Raw genomic sequence first — 17,805 nt, 5'->3', positions numbered from 1 at the left:
ATCTAGTCTAATTCACAATAGATTTATTGATCTTTAAGATGACAAGACAACAAAATTATTAAAGAAACATCATACAAAAAAATTTTTATTTAACAAACGCCTTACTAACATGGGATCTATGGTGGACAAAGTGATCTGGTGGCGATCAATACACGACACTAACCAGAACACTACTCGCTCTATCTCACTACATACACGTGAATCCAGGTTATGGCATCAAACTACGCCACCACCAAGCATGTATATTCTACCATACAAAAAAAAGGAAAAATATGGATCGAAAGAAGTGCTGAGAAATATGTAATATAGCCCTCCGACGTAGCAGCGTCCTGCTGGTTCAGGCGCCACACCATGATGAGTTCGGCGACTGAAGTCATGGACGGTGGCAATCTGTTATTAAATGCGCGTTCCGGAAAATGCAAGTACTCGGTCTCACGTCCGGTTAATTCAGAACACAGGTACTTCCCTAAGAGCCTCTGAAACCCCGGTGGATTGCAGTGTGCAGGTGGGCCCGTTTGCTGGTCTGCCAATCCAATTTGACTCCGTGCCACAACCGTGCGTGTCGGAATACGTCAAATGTTTAGACGCCGACTCAAGACGAATAAGTACATGCACGCGTCACTCGTTGTGACCGTGATGATATAAGCAGCACCTCTGATGGTTCAGAAGGTGACTGGCACGGGCTCTAAGTCGCACGCTAGGAACGGATACAAGTCTCACCGTTTAGGTAGAGAGCTGCAGTTCTTTACTAGCGAAGCGCCAGTACAAGAGACTTGTACCACAGTGATCTTTCTTCCTTTCTCCCCATTTCCCCCTGAGCTCAGTTCCAAAAGAATATTTCTCTTTTTTGACTTCCCTCACTTTCGCACAAGCCAATCACGAGCCGGAACCCGTCATTCTAAGCTCGGAGAATGGTCTTTGCACTGCAGACCGATTTGACCAATCAGAGACTTTAAAGTGGCAGAAAACGGAAAAAAATTCAGCTTCACGCCCTCTTTCCCACGTTTGCCGTGTCTTTTGCTAACACAATACAGGGTGGAAGCACAGCCCTCCATAAACAGCTTGTTATCTCCCCTGTTGCGTCCATTTCAAAGTTTGCAAAGAATGGCCATAAACTTGCAAACAGTGTCGTGCATTGACAAAAATCTTTTGAAACAGAGTCTGGACGTCTGCACGCCAGTTTCCCTGTCTCACGGACATTTGTAAGACGTTTACATTCCTTTTGGCGGCTTGCTCCGTAACAAGAGTCTATCCTCAGCTTTATTCCCATCCTACAGTGCGCTGTCAGCGACTTTTCGGCACTAGGCCATATACCTGGGCGTCTGCCTGTCGTCCGGCGCCATCTTAATGTGTTTCTGCACAATGCGACCGTGGCATGGGGCCGTCTGGAAATGTCTCCTCACCGTTCTCCAGAAAAAAATGCGCTTTGTCGGCCCACCAATGTCATGCTTTTACTGCAGTCATTTAAGTCGGCACCCTGTTCCTTTGAACGCAGGTAAAGCTTACCGTATTTCCTTCCCTTGAGCACGCAAACAAGACCATTAACTACTGCCCACCATTTCATCACAATATATGGAGTCAAATCGCAGTAGATCGTATTCCCTACACCAGAAGTGAGAGTGCCCTGGAATCTTTCAAACTGTAGAGAACAATTTCGAAAATTTTCCCTTAAAAAAAAAAAAAACACAGCGATGTGAATGAGACAGAAGATGTCCTGGTGAGAATCATGATGTAACAGGGACCGCTTCAGACACTCCCACCTGCACAACAGCTGCCGTGGCACGAACACACTGACACACGACAAAGGGAGAACCGAGCGTAGCACCAGGCCAGAAACCAGCGGTAGCTGACTGCTGATTTTGGAGATAACGTCATCTTCATTTACGAAATCTTTAGTTTATGTAGATCATTATTACTTTCCTCCAGTGTACTCGTGTATATGAACAACAATAGCAACTGATGGAAAAACCGAGTCAACCGTTAGCCATTAATTCATCATTTACATATAGAAATGTTGTTAGAAACTAGTATTTGTTAGTCATTAGGCTATTAGCTGAAAATGTTCATAGGAAATAGTAAAATTATAGATTAAAAGTATCTGGTGTCAGTAGTGGTATCAGAGATCAATTCGAGCTGACATAACTCACAGAATAATATCTGGTTGGGACTAGTTTCGTATGCTTTGAGACGTTCTGCTGGATCCAAAAAGTCCCCCCCCCCCCCAAAAAAAAAGGCCAAAATTTATAAACCGGCTGTAAGATCAGCGATAGCACGACATTGAAGTCTGGGCATCATGTCAGTGTCACGAACAGGAGCTCCGTACGACAGGAATGCTCATTTTATAATGGAAGGGAGGGGTAACATTGGAAGACAAAGTGCGCAATGTATTCATAAGAGGCAGTTTTAAAGCCGTCCCAACAAATGAAAAACGGAGAATTCAGGCTGAGGCGGCAGATGACGTAACGCAGACACGTGAAGTCCACGTTTGAGGAAGTGCCTTTAGTTCGCTGTACAGACGAGAGGAAGACCTCAAACCACCTGGTTGACGAACAACCAGAGGGATATGAAGAAGAAGCCTTAGAGAAGATAACGCCTACCAGAGAGGCAGATGGCACCACGTGATTAGCAAAACGATCCCGAGTTACAGGGAAAGGACAGGACAAAAAAGAAGACACATGAAAAGACGCATAAGTGGGATACGGAAGTACTAAGGAATTACGAGATACCCTTGAGTTTCTCTAAGGGGATAAAAACAGCAGTACAGTTGAAGAGGAATAGACATCTCTAAAAAAGGCAGTCACAGCAGATGGAGAGAAAAACATATGTACGAAGAAGGTAACTGCGAGGAAGCCACGGGAAACAGAAGAAATAGTTCAGTTGATCGATGATAAAAAATAGTACAAAAATGTTAAGGGAAATTCAGGAATACAGAAATACGAATCGCTTAGGAATGAAATCAACAGGAAGTGCAGGGAAGCTAAGACGAAATGGCTGCATGAAAAATGAAAAGAAATCGAAAAAGAAATGATTGTTGGAAAGGAAAGTCAAAATAGCCTTCGGTGAAATTAAAAGCAAGCGTGGTAACATTAAGAGTGCAACGGAAGTTCCTCTGTTAAATACAGAAGAGAGAGCAGATAGGTTGAAACAGTACATTCTGGCCTCTATGAGTTAGAAGATTTGTCTGATGTGACAGAAGAAAAAACAGGAGTCGATTTAGAAGAGATAGGAGATCCAGTATTAGAATCAGAATTTAAGAGAGCTGTAGAGGACTTAAGATCAAATAATGCGGAAGGGATAGACAACATTACTTGAGAATTTCTAAAATCATTGGGGGAACTGGCAACAAAAGGACTATTCACGTTGACTTGTAGTATGTATGAGTCTCGCGACATACCATGCGACTTTCGGAAAAATATCATCTCCACACAATTCCAAAGACTGCAGCAGCTGACAAAAGCGACAACTGTCACACAATGAGCTATACAGCTCATGCGTCCAAGTTGCAGAATGGAAAATAAAACTGGGATGTGTTCGATGACGATCAGTTTGGCTTTAGGAAAGGCAGAGAGGCAATTCTGATGTTGCGGTTGATAATGGAAGCAAGACTAAAGAAAAATCAAGACAAGTTCATAGGTTTCGTCGACCTGGTTAAATCGTTCGACAATGTAAAATGGCGCGAGATGTTCGAAATTCTGAGAAGAACAGGGATTAGCTATAGGGAGAAATGGGTAACGAACAATATGTGCAAGAGCCAAGAGGGAATAATAAAAGTGGACGACCAAGAACGAAGTGCTCCGATTAAAAAGGGAGTAGGACAGGGGAGTAGTCTTTCACCCCAACTGTTCAACCTTTATATCGAAGAAGTAATTATGGGAATAAAAGAAAGCTTCAGGGGTGGAATTGAAGTTGAAGGTGAAATGATACGATTGACTGTACAGGTGATCAATGATACGATTCGCTGACGACATTGCTATCCTGAGCGAAAGTTAAAAGAAATACATGATCTGTTGAATGGAATGAACAATATAATGAGTACAGAATATGGACTGAGAGTAAATGGAAGAAAGTCGAAAGTAATGAGGATTAGCAGAAATGAGAACAGCAGGAAACTTATCTTGAGGACTGATGGTCATGAAGTAGATGAAGTTAAGGAATTCTACTACCTAGACAGCAAAAAAACCAATGACAGACGGACCAAGAAGGACATCAAAAGCAAAGTAGCACTGGCATAAAGGGCATTTCTGGTCAAGAGAAATCTGGTAGTATCAAACATAGGCCTTAATTTGAGGAAGAAATTTCTGAGAGTGTAGATTTGGAGCACAGCATTGTATGGTAGTGAAATATGGACTGTGGGAAAATCGGAACAGAAGAGAATCGAAGCATTTGAGATGTGGTGCTACAGACGAGTGTTGAAAATTAAGTGTACTGGCAAGATAACAAACGAGGAAGTTCTGCGCAGAATCGGAGAGGGACGGAATATGTGGGAAACATTGAGAAGGGGAAGGGACAGGATGACAGGACAACCGTTAACGACATCAGGGACTGACTTCCATGGCACTAGAGGGAGCTGTAGAGGGAAAAAGCAGTAGAGGAAGACAGAAACTGGAATACATCCAGCAAATAACTAAGGACGTAGATTGCAAGTACTACTCTGGAATGAAGAGGTTGACACAGGAGAGGAATTTACGGCGGGCCGCATCAAACCAATGTGACTGATGACTCAAAGAGAAAAAAACCTGTCTGTCTCTGCAGTAAACAGCGATGTGTTTTCTAGTCACAAGCACGAAACTGCTCGCATCCGAAAGCATACTTATTTAATAAATTGCTACCACGCCCATGTGGCCAGCAACTCGTGAGGCTTGTTAGGGGAATGAGTGACGTCACCAGCTCTTCACAGAGCTGCCTGAATGACGCGCTGGCGGCCACTCCGATACGATCGGCCAGTATCTAGTTATAGGTTATGCGCAGCCGTGATTGACGCAGATCCGATTGCACGGCACAGAGGAGCGTAACGATATTTGCGCCCATTTCTCACTGCCGTCACTGCCGAAAGCCACCTCCAATATTTCGAGCATATGCGAATTCTCGTAAATGCCTAGGACTTTGTTATTTCCACTAGGACCCACACTGGCTACGCACTGAAGCACTAAGTATCCACGGCAGCAGGGCTTGTTTGGCGTTGCGATAGTGCATTAGATACACAGATCTTTTCAGCGACCTGTGTATTAGTGGAAACCACTCTACTGGCTCCCGAACTTAGCCTTTACAGACAGACAGAAGAAAAGCCGGTGGACTTGGCAGTAGTGACCACACGAAATTTGATCCCTCCCTCACCTCCACTGCTTAAGGAAAGCGTACCATTTTGGACATCGAGGATCCAATACCTTTACGGGACTCAAATTTTTTGATTATTCGTCAAGGAAGCAAGGTTCAGTTGCTACTAGGTGACAGTTCTGTGTCGCTATAACTGGTGGACAGATGTTTATTTTCTTCCTAAAAAACATCCATACTGAGGCAGAACTGGTTGTTCCACGCCATTACCTTCCCTCAAGGTACTCTGCATTCACATTGATCATCTTCACAATTTGGTTCAGGTACCATGAGCCTTTGGCGAAGGGATGGACACGACTGTGTTTGTTTATCTTACGGTTGGTTGGTTGGTTGATTTGGGGGAGGGGACCAAACAACGAGGTCATATGTCCCATCGGATTAGGGAAGGATGGCGAAGGAAGTCGGTCATACCCTTTAAAAGGAACCATCCTGTCCTTTGCCTAAAGCGATTTAGTGAAATCACGGAAACCCTAAATGAGGATGGCCGGACGCGGATTTGAGCCGTCGTCCCCCAGAGTACGGGTCCAGTGCGCCAACCACTGCGACACCTCGCTAGGTTTTATTTTATGATGTACGTCCTTTTCCTCTCTCAAATATGTTGCTGTCAGTTGTGAGATAAGTGGGTGGTTTCGTGAGTAGACCATCCTCACTGCAAAGATATATGTATTACTTGGGTTTTGCAGCCAACATAATATTTGGAGTGAACTTTCAAATATACAGCTGATACAGTTTCATGCATTTGTTTCAGCTTAGGTTTATAATCGAGTCGATAGTGCGAAATGTTTAACAATTCTTGCTTGTGAAGTTATTTGATTTTATTACTTTTTGCTTCCTTGGCCATTGTCTCCATGCTCCCACGAGTGCACAACTGTGTGGAGAAAGGACCTCTGAGCCCTGAGCTAGTTAAAGATAGAATTTAGGTGTGATGTGTGTGCAAGTTTGCTGTTAAACCAGGAACGATCCAATTTTGAGTTCAAAATTGTGCCACTGACTTTCAATCATTCACATGGTGTTGGCTGCATAGTCAAAGAGCGATGATCGTTCTTTAAGAATTTCCTAATGGGTTTTGCGTGAGTTGGTTGTGGAATGTTTCTACTAACACAAGAACAATCCAACATGGTGAGTGCATAGTTGTGCTATTTACTTTCAATCACCTGCACAGTCAATGACCTCTGGTCTTTTTGGAGAATTTCACGGAAGGCTAAGTGTGTATTCGTGCAAAGATATTGTAGGATGTACTGCCGTTCTATATTTGTTTTATGTTGAGTATTTTTGTCTGATCCACTCCGATATGCCGTCGAATGATAAGTTGTGATTCAACGCTCACAGCTACCACAAAATCTATTTAGACCACCGTAGCCACGTTGATATCTAATTATTAGTAGAAACGGTAGCCATTAACCAGTGCATGAATAGCATGCGTATGAAAGTTACGTATGAGAAGCATCTTAATCCCAACAGCAGTAGGGAGCCTGCAGTTTCCTAGCAGTTCTGCGCACACTAAATTATGAGACCGCTTAGGTGTAGGCGTTGAGCGCCCTCAGCGCATGAAGTATGTTGTATATGTTTCGTTTACCTTCGAGATTTGGGCAGAATCCCGAAATAAACTGTACCTTTAAACGAAAATTACCATCGGATTGTTCACACCAGTAATTTCAGTCACCTGACGTCACCTGAAAATTCAATCCTGAAAATAATTTTCCTCCAAGATAACGTTGACTGAGTTCGTAAGTGAATTAGAATCCTTTGTGGATAGTTATCTTGTCAGGTTGTGGTACGAATGGTTTATTTCAGATATCGCCTTTGTTTACTTGTTTCCTTCCCTTGCGTTATCCATTGTGCTATGTGGTTTAATTCGAGATTAAAATACCAAATAAATTAATAAATATTTAGTCCAATCACCTATTAATTATCAGCAAGCGTTGAAGTAAAGAAGGTAACGACATCCTGTGAAGTTATAGAAGCTCTGATGCACAGCTTCGGATAACGAGTAATAAGAATTTTCGACAAACTGTAGACTCTCATCTATCGAATGCAGGTCAGTACAAAATAAACAAAAGGGAGGTAGCCTTTCAAGATTTCCATCGATACGGATAACAGTTTGAAACAATTTTGTTGATGTATAAGCACATAATGCCCTTATCTTAAATGGAAGTGTTAAATATCGTATTTTGTTTCCTTCTGCTTGTCCTCGTTGTTTCTACGTCTTTCTCTAGCTACTGATCGAGGGAGGTGTCCTCAGGGGCTCAGCATTCGTTTGTTGGACAGGGGGGTATCCTGAGCTGGGGCTGGTAAGCGCCTCCACTCGTCTGCCACCGTAAGCTCTGGGCGGATGAGCACTGTGTGTCAAGGGGAACGGGGATCCTGGCTTGACCGCCCAAATCGCGAGGATGGTGAAAGCCTGGAGTGAAAAAACCCTCAGTCTCAAGGTGTGCTGCGCGCCGAGGTGGAACCGTTGTTAGCAGGAAACCTCTGGGAACCTGCCGCACCTCAGTTGTATAAGGATTACCAAGGCACCTGGCGCTCCGTCTATGTAGACTTTCTTTCCTAGCTGCTCGTTGGACCGAGATGGAACCCCCGGAATCTTCTTCTGTTCCCAGAGTGGTAGGTGTACCGTCTGGGAGTACTCGCACCATCCATAAAAACGAGTGAGGGAGGCTAGTCCCACCAATAATCCAATTGTACTTAGTAATTGCGGTCAAGGAGTCATAAATCGTAGTGTATTTCTGTTGATCAAGACGAAGGAGGAGACGTTTGAGAAAGTGTGCCCATCCTGTATAAATAAAAGTTTAGAATGGTATGCTGGACCTTAGAGTCTGTTAAACAGTTGCGTAATGGTTCACTTTTGGTCGAAACTAATCGGACAAAACAGGTGTAACTTAGGAAGAAGACACAAAAATTGAGTGACTATCATATCGTTATTGAGATGCTCACTTTTCTCAACTCGAGCCGTGATATCATGGACATGAAAATTTCAGAGCTGAAACGAGATTGGGCATCGCATTAATATAGTGGATGTGGAGTAAAGGACGCTAAGGAATAATGGAGGAATTGAGAAGACCACCACTTTCATTGTGACTTCAGTTCTCCAATATTTGCCTGAGCACATCATGGCTGGATCGCTTCGACTTAGGGTTAGGCTTTTACATACCTATCGTAATGGGCAGCGTTTTGGCCGTATAACAGTGAGATGCGGTGGTGAAGCGACCCGTGGGGAGCGTGGAAAGGCAGCCCATGAAGCTGGGACAGACCGCCCACCTCTAGTAGCATTAACTGTTTTGGAAGCCACCCAATCTGGAGATTGCCCTGTTTTCACTGAGGTACGCAAAATTCAAGAAATGAAATTGATCCATACGTATAAGCTAAGAAGGAATTTAAGGTGACGAAACGCTCTATCTTTGCCACTGCTTACGCTTCCATGGTAAAGACATCTTTTGCTAAGATCGACGCTTTGACGCAGACGGTGTCCATCGTACCACTATCCACCACCAGCACCTGTACTTGCACCACCTGTACATGCCAAAGAGCAAAGTTAGCGGCCCAGGCAGCTACGACAGAAGAGACCAGGAATGTTTTCTCACTGAGCATCACGAAGGACCGCGAAGAAAGAACTGCGTTTCAACGCCCACTTTCCCCCTTATCGTTGAAGGGAAAGGGAGCAGGGAAACAGCCTGAAAGCTGCTCCAGGCGCTATCAGACGTCATTCTGGCACATCTGATTGATGATGAGGACATCATGGATTCTGATGCTTCATCACCGGATCTAGGCAACCTCTCTACCCCCCATCCCCCCTCCCCTCTCCCTCCTCGCTCTACAAGTGCCTCACTATCCCAGCACAAGGATTAGGATAAATCAGAACCACACCGATGAAATGGCCTCCATAGTCCTGTGGACTATGAATAGATACAGCACTCATCTGGAGGAGTTAAAACTCATTCTACAGGACAGAGGTTTTTGCTTCTCTCTTCAAACGACTCATTTTAAACAGACTGACGTGCTTCTACTTGAATATTGTCACCTATACAGAAAAGAGGACCTTACAGGTGACGGAGTATTCGTCAAGGACACTTTCCACTGCTCGCTTGCGTCCTTAACCACAACGCTACAAGCGGTCGCTGTTCAGATAGTGGCTTATGTTGCTGTCACAGTGTTCTCTGTGTACCTGCAGTCTCATGAGCCTGTGAGGTCCTTACACATCATCTTGAGGAACTACCCCATTCCTTTCTCCTTTTAGCGTATTTCAATGCACACAGTGCGCTATGGGGTTGTAACACCACCTGCCCCAAGGATCGCACTAAGATATTATACTGCTGAACGTGCATCGAGCACAGTTTAGCACCGCTGTGTGCTCGCCGACAGCCACAGACGTCTCCTGCTCTCCTGCCCTTGCAATGTGGGGAGTGGACGGCGACACTCACGGTAGCGACCATTATCCTGTCTGGATCCATCTTCCCGATGGAGCCGATGCCTAAAGGCAGCTGCCGAGATGCTTGTTCAGAAAGGCTAACTGGGTGCTTTACAGCCAGTTAGCTGTTTTCGATCAGTGAGACAGCCTCTGGAACTGGCTGAATCACATTACAGCTGTGATTCACAATGGCTCTGATGCGTCCATCTCAAAGTCAACTGAAACACCTAGGAGGTGACCTGTCCGTGGTGGAACGACGAGTGTCATTTTACAATCAGTGACAGGAAGCAGCTACATCTACATCTGCATCTACATGGTTACTCTGCAATTCACACTTAAGTGCCTGGCAGAGGGTTCATCGAACCATTTTCGTACTACTTATCTACCATTCCACTCTCGAATGACGCGTGGGAAAAAGGAACACCTAAATCTTTCCGTTCGAGCTCTGATATCTCTTATTTTATTATGACGATGATTTCTTCCTACGTAGGTGGGTCTCAACAAAATATTTTTGTATTCGGAAGAGAAAGTTGGTGATTGAAATTTCGTAAATAGATCTCGCCGCAAAGAAAACCGCCTTTGTTTCAGTGACTGCCACCCCAACTTGCGTATCATATCAGTGCCACTCTCATCCCTGTTGCGCGATGACACGAAACGAGCTGCCCTTCTTTGCACTTTATCGATGTCCTCCGTCAATCCTACCTGTTAAGGAAGGATCCCACACCGCGCAGCAATATTCCAGCTGAGGACGGACCAGTCTAATGTAAGCTGTCTCACTTTAGTGGGTTTGTCGCATCTTCTAAGTGTTCTGCCAACAAAGCGCAATATTTGTTTCGCCTTCCCCACAATACTATCTATGTGGTCTTTCCAATTTAAGTTGCTCGTAATTGTAACTCCTAGGTATTTAGTCGAATTGACAGCCCTTAGATTTGTGCGATTTATCGTATACCCAAAATTTACTGGATTTCTTTTAGTACCCTTGTGCATGACCTCGCACTTTTCTTTCTTTAGTGCGAATTGCCACTTTTCGCACCATACAGAAATTCTCTCTAGATCATTTTGTAATTGAAATTGATGGTCTGATGATTTTACTAGACGGTAAATTACAGCGTCATCTGCAAACAATCTAAGGGGACTGCTCAGATTATCACCTAGATCATTTATGTAAATTAGGAACAGCAGAGGGCCTATGACACTATCTTGCTGAACGCCAGATATCACTTCTGTTCTACTCGATGATTTACCGTCTATTACTACGAATTGTGACCTCTCTGAGAGGAAATAACGAATCCAGTCACACATCTGAGACCATACTGATTAATAGTCGCTTGTGAGGAACAGTATCAAAAGGCTTGTGGAAATCTAGGAATATGGAATCGATCTGAGATTCCTTGTCGACAGCACTCATTACTTCATGGAAATAAAGAGATAGCTGCGTTGCACAAGAACGATATTTTCTGAATCCGTGTTGGTTATAATCAATAAGTCATTTTCTTCAGGGTGATTTATAATGTTCGAGTACAGTATATGCTCCAAAATCCTACTGCAGGTTGAGGTCAGTGATATGGGTCTGTAATTCACTGGGTTACTCCTATTTTTCTATCTTTATTATTGGTGTGACCTGTGCTGCTTTCCAGTCTTTAGGAACAGACATTACGTCAAGTGAGCGGTTGTATATGATTGCTAAGAAAGGCGCTATTGTCTCTGCATACTCTGAAAGGCACCTGACTGATATACCAACTGGACCGGAAGACTTGCCTTTCTTAAGTGACTTGAGTTGTTTCGCAACACCCATGAACCGTGAACCTTGCCGTTGGTGGGGAGGCTTGTGTGCCTCAGCGATACAGATGGCGGTACCGTAGGTGCAACCACAACGGAGAGGTATCTGTTGAGAGGCCAGGCAAACGTGTGGTTCCTGAAGAGGGGCAGCAGCCTTTTCAGTAGTTGCAGGGGCAACAGTCTGGATGATTGACTGATCTGGCCTTGTTACACTAACCAAAACGGCCTTGCTGTTGTGGTACTGCGAACGGCTGAAAGCAAGGGGAAACTACAGCCGTAATTTTTCCCGAGGGCATGCAGCTTTAAGAGCTGCATGAAACCAGTCTCAGGACTGAAGACCACAACAACAACAACAACAACAACAAGATATCTACTTTTTATGTCACTCATGCTAACAGCTGTTCTGGTTTCGAATTCTGGAATACTTACTTCGTCTTCTTTCGTGAAGGAATTACGGAAAACTGTATTTAGTAACTCCGCTTTAGTGGCTATGCGCAAATTCAGTCGGTGCCATAGAGATACAAATACTGCAACCTTTCTAATGGTGCTGGCAAAGGCGAAGAGAAGAATTCGGGAGAGTAAGCAGAGATCTTGGCAAGAGTTCCTGAAATCCATCTACAGGTCGACATCCTGCAGCAAAGTATGGGCAGCCAACTGGAGGATCTCAAGGCGGAACTCACGACCACTGGTAGCAGCTGTGCGAGGGCAGGCGTCTCTCCTACCACCGCCGAGAGACGATGGCTAAATCACAGAAGCCGGGCCAGCGTCTAGCTTACTGTCCATATCAGGAGTCACCGGAGAGGGCTGGTTTTGATTTCCGTTCCACCGACATGCAGAAATACAACCAGCCTTTCTCTCTGTAGCATTGTCTGTAGCTCGTGATACGTCGCCTGAGCAGGAGCTGACAACGTATAGGATGTTGAAACAGTTGTACCCGTGCTCGAAGGAGGTCATCCTTCAGCTCTTGAATGAAATTTGGATGATGGGAGACTTACGTCAGACGTGTAAACAATTCTCAATCGTAATACCAGAGAAGTATTCGACGACTTTGGTAATTATCTTGGCATTACCCTGACAAGCCGCGTAGAAAATATACTGGAGTGTATGGACAACTGGAGCCTAATGTGGGTTCTCGAACCCAGATCCCCACTAAGTCGTTCCCAGTCTGGATTCAGGAGCTATCACTGCACTATCTATAGCCTATCCCTGTTCGATGCAGCTTCTCACAAAGCTTTCCTTCGTGAGCGACACCTTATCGGTATCTTCGTCGATATGGAAAAAGGCCTACGATACTACTTGGAGGCATAATATTTTATCGCAAATCTATCAGTAGGGGTTCCGCGGACGTCTACCCACCTTGATACGGTTCTTTCTCTCGGACAGGTATTTTAGATGCAAGGCTGGGAATATACTGTCTGGTCGTTTTAAGCAGGAGACTGGTGTTTTAACTGTAACGGCGTTCTCCATTGCAGTAAACATCGTTACGTCCACAGTGCGACGTTCTGCACTGTGTTCCTTGTTTGTGGACGACGTCTCCATCTTCTGTGCATCCTCCAATCTCGCAACGGCTACTCTGCAACGGCAATTGTCGATGAGGCGGTTGGAGGAATGTCGTGCACCACAGATTATTTGAGTAGATTTTAAACGCTCTCTTTTTTATTTGCCCGTTTTAAAAATGGAGCGTACTTTTTTACTCTTAAGGAGAAGGTCCCCCCCATGAACCTTGCTGTTCGTGGGGAGGCTTGCGTGCCTCAGCGATACAGATAGCCGTACCGTAGGTACAACCACAACGGAGGGGTATCTGTTGAGAGGCCAGACAAACGTGTGGTTCCTGAAGAGGGGCAGCAGCCTTTTCAGTAGTTGCAGGGGCAACAGTCTGGATGATTGACTGATCTGGCCTTGTAACAATAACCAAAACGGCCTTGCTGTGCTGGTACTGCGAACGGCTGAAAGCAAGGGGAAACTACGGCCGTAATTTTTCCCGAGTGCATGCAGCTTTACTGTATGATTAAATGATGATGCTGTCCTCTTGGTAAAATATTCTGAGGGTAAAATAGTCCCCCATTTGGACCTCCGGGCGGGGACTACTCAAGAGGATGTCGTTATCAGGAGAAAGAAAACTGGCGTTCTACGGATCGGAGCGTGGAATGTCAGATCCCTTAATCGGGCAGGTAGGTTAGAAAATTTAAAAAGGGAAATGGATAGGTTAAAGTTAGATATAGTGGGAATTAGTGAAGTTCGGTGGCAGGAGGAATAAGACATCTGGTCAGGTGACTACAGGGTTATAAACACAAAGTCAAATAGGGGTAATGCAGGAGTAGGTTTAATAATGAATAGGAAAATAGGAATGCGGGTAAGCTACTACAAACAGCATAGTGAACGCATTATTGTGGCCAAGATAGATACGAAGCCCACACCTACTACAGTGGTACAAGTTTATATGCCAACTAGCTCTGCAGATGACGAAGAAATTGAAGAAATGTATGATAAAATAAAAGAAATTATTCAGACAGTGAAGGGAGATGAAAATTTAATAGTCATTGGTGACTGGAATTCGAGTGTAGGAAAAGGGAGAGAAAGAAACGTAGTAGGTGAATATGAATTGGGGCTAAGAAATGAAAGAGGAAGCCGCCTGGTAGAATTTTGCACAGAGCACAACTTAATCATAGCTAACACTTGGTTTAAGAATCATGATAGAAGGTTGTATACATGGAAGAACCCCGGAGACACTAAAAGGTATCAGATAGATTATATAATGGTAAGACAGAGATTTAGGAACCAGGTTTTAAATTGTAAGACATTTCCAGGGGCAGATGTGGACTCTGACCACAATCTATTGGTTATGACCTGTAGATTAAAACTGAAGAAACTGCAAAAATGTGGGAACTTAAGGAGATGGGACCTGGATAAACTGAAAGAACCAGAGGTTGTACAGAGTTTCAGGGAGAGCATAAGGGAACAATTGACAGGAATGGGGAAAAGAAATACAGTAGAAGAAGAATGGGTAGCTTTGAGGGATGAAGTAGTGAAGGCAGCAGAGGATCAAGTAGGTAAAAAGACGAGGGCTAGTAGAAATCCTTGGGTAACAGAAGAAATATTGAATTTAATTGATGAAAGGAGAAAATATAAAAATGCAGTAAATGAAGCAGGCAAAAAGGAATACAAACGTCTAAAAAATGAGATCGACAGGAAGTGCAAAATGGCTAAGCAGGGATGGCTAGAGGTCAAATGTAAGGATTTAGAGGCGTATCTCATTAGGGGTAAGATAGATACTGCCTACAGGAAAATTAAAGAGGCTTTTGGAGATAAGAGAACCACTTGTATGAACATAAAGAGCTCAAATGGAAACCCAGTTCTAAGCAAAGAAGGGAAAGGAGAAAGGTGGAAGGAGTATATAAAGCGTTTATACAAGGGCGACTATACACTTGAGGACAATATTATGGAAATGGAAGAGGATGTAGATGAAGATGAAATGGGAGATATGATACTGCGTGAAGAGTTTGACAGAGCACGGAAAGACCTGAGTCGGAACAAGGCCCCCGGAGTAGACAACATTCCATTGGAACTACTGACGGCCTTGGGAGAGCCAGTCCTGACAATACTCTACCATCTGGTGAGCAAGATGTATGAAACAGGCGAAATACCGTCAGACTTCAAGAAGAATATAATAATTCCAATCCCAAAGAAAGCAGGTGTTGACAGATGTGAAAATTACCGAACAATCAGTTTAATAAGCCACAGCTGCAAAATACTAACACGAATTCTTTACAGACGAATGGAAAAACTAGTAGAAGCCGACCTCGGGGAAGATCAGTTTGGATTCCGTAGAAATACTGGAACACGTGAGGCAATACTGACCTTACGACTTATCTTAGAAGGAAGATTAAGGAAAGGCAAACCTACGTTTCTAGCATTTGTAGACTTAGAGAAAGCTTTTGACAATGTTGACTGGAATACTCTCTTTCGAATTCTAAAGGTGGCAGGGGTAAAATACAGGGAGCGAAAGGCTATTTACAATTTGTACAGAAACCAGATGACAGTTATAAGAGTCGAGGGACATAAAATGGAAGCAGTGGTTGGGTAGGGAGTAAGACAGGGTTGTAGCCTCTCCCCGATGTTATTCAATCTGTATATTGAGCAAGCAGTAAAGGAAACAAAAGAAAAATTCGGGGTAGGTATTAAAATCCATGGAGAAGAAATAAAAACTTTGAGGTTCGACGATGACATTGTAATTCTGTCAGAGACAGCAAAGGACTTGGAAGAGCAGTTGAACGGAATGGATGGTGTCTTGAAGGGAGGATATAAGATGAACATCAACAAAAACAAAACGAGAATAATGGAATGTAGTCGAATTAAGTCGGGTGATGTTGAGGGTATTAGATTAGGAAATGAGACACTTAAAGTAGTAAAGGAGTTTTGCTATTTGGGGAGCAAAATAACTGATGATGGTCGAAGTAGAGAGGATATAAAATGTAGACTGGCAATGGCAAGGAAAGCGTTTCTGAAGAAGAGAAATTTGTTAACATCGAGTATAGATTTAAGTGTCAGGAAGTCATTTCTGAAAGTATTTGTATGGAGTGCAGCCATGTATGGAAGTGAAACATGGACGATAACTAGTTTGGACAAGAAGAGAATAGAAGCTTTCGAAATGTGGTGCTAGAGAAGAATGCTGAAGATTAGATGGGTAGATCACATAACTAATGAGAAAGTATTGAATAGGATTGGGGAGAAGAGAAGTTTGTGGCGCAACTTGACCAGAAGAAGGGATCGGTTGGTAGGACATGTTCTGAGGCATCAATGGATCACCAATTTAGTATTGGAGGGCAGTGTGGAGGGTAAAAATCGTAGGGGGAGACCAAGAGATGAATACACTAAGCAGATTCAGAAGGATGTAGGTTGCAGTAGGTACTGGGAGCTGAAGAAGCTTGCACAGGATAGAGTAGCATGGAGAGCTGCATCAAACCAGTCTCAGGACTGAAGACCACAACAACAACAACAAGGAGGAGGTGAAATATGTTGGTATAACTTTTGATGAGAAGCTAACTTGTCTACCACACCTTAAAGACCTGAAACTGAGATGCCTCAATGCCTTAAATATCCTTAAATTCGTCTGTCATAGATCTTGGGGAGCCGACGGGGCGCTTCTACTCCAACTTTGTGGAATTCCGGCTCGAATACAGATGCCGGGTTTATGGGTCAGCAAGGCTTGCATACATCAAAATGCAGGATGGGATTCACCAGGAAGATATTTGGCTGTTAACAGGGGCCTATCGTACAGGTCGTTTTGCGAGCCCATGTGCAGAGCCTAGTGAGCCTTTTTCTCGTGGAACGCCAAGTATACAGGACTCTGTCCGTTTCTACATCACCAGCATCCAGCTACGTTGCGCAGACACCAATGGAACGGCTGTTCAGTCACCGGCCACAGGCAACGAGGCCGTCAGGGATCGGTGCAAAAGAGAGCCTTACCACCGGCAATGGAGGGCGAAGCTTTGACAATGCCAGCCACTCGTGCTGGCGAAACGTCAGAAAAATCATTAGATGAACGTCGGCCGAAGAACCCGAGACAGAAGCCAATAGGCAGTTTGTCAGAGCCTTAAGCTGTTACGGGGGGGGGGGGGGAGTAGGGCATCCCCCAGCTACTAACGAGGCCCAGATTACTTACATTTTTACAATTAAATTTAACGAGATTTTACATCGTACCCAGATTTTACTACTTTTTACACGGGAGGGTCTAAGCAGGGAGATTTTATCGGTTGCTCTGTCGTGTTCCCCGACTTTGTCCTCAGGACAGGGCTCCCAGAGCAGTTTTCAGTTTATTACACGGAACGGAACTGTTTGCTATCCTGAGGGCAGTGGAGTACTTGAGGCAGCGTCAAGACAAGAAATTCCTCGTCTCCTGATTTTCAAAGTGCCCTCCTCGCTACAGGACACGTGTACCCAGTACTTCCCTTGCAAAGGTAAGACAAGGAAATCATTTTCTGCTGGGTTCCAGGGCACATAGGGATTCGAAAAACGAAGTTGCTGGTGCGGCTGTTAATGTATTCTTCAGAATACTTCGGTTCTTGTTACACTTGTTGTCCACGATTTTTTAATTCTGTGTAAATCCACATTACGAAGGCCTCTACGTTCCTTGCTACAGACCTATTTCGTTTCCACGCTTGAGAACTATATACACGGTGATACCGTCACAAACTTTCAGTGATGATGGAGAAGCGGAAATGTACCAGACGCGCTAGTTCGCAAACGACAGAGTAGAAGTTATGATGGAAAATCGTTCTGATACTTCTTAC

The sequence above is a fragment of the Schistocerca cancellata genome, chromosome 3 (genome assembly GCF_023864275.1).
Source record: "Schistocerca cancellata isolate TAMUIC-IGC-003103 chromosome 3, iqSchCanc2.1, whole genome shotgun sequence".
NCBI classification, from domain to species: Eukaryota; Metazoa; Arthropoda; class Insecta; order Orthoptera; family Acrididae; genus Schistocerca; species Schistocerca cancellata.
The sequence above is the reverse complement of the archived record's forward strand: the minus strand, read 5'-3'. Positions refer to the sequence as shown.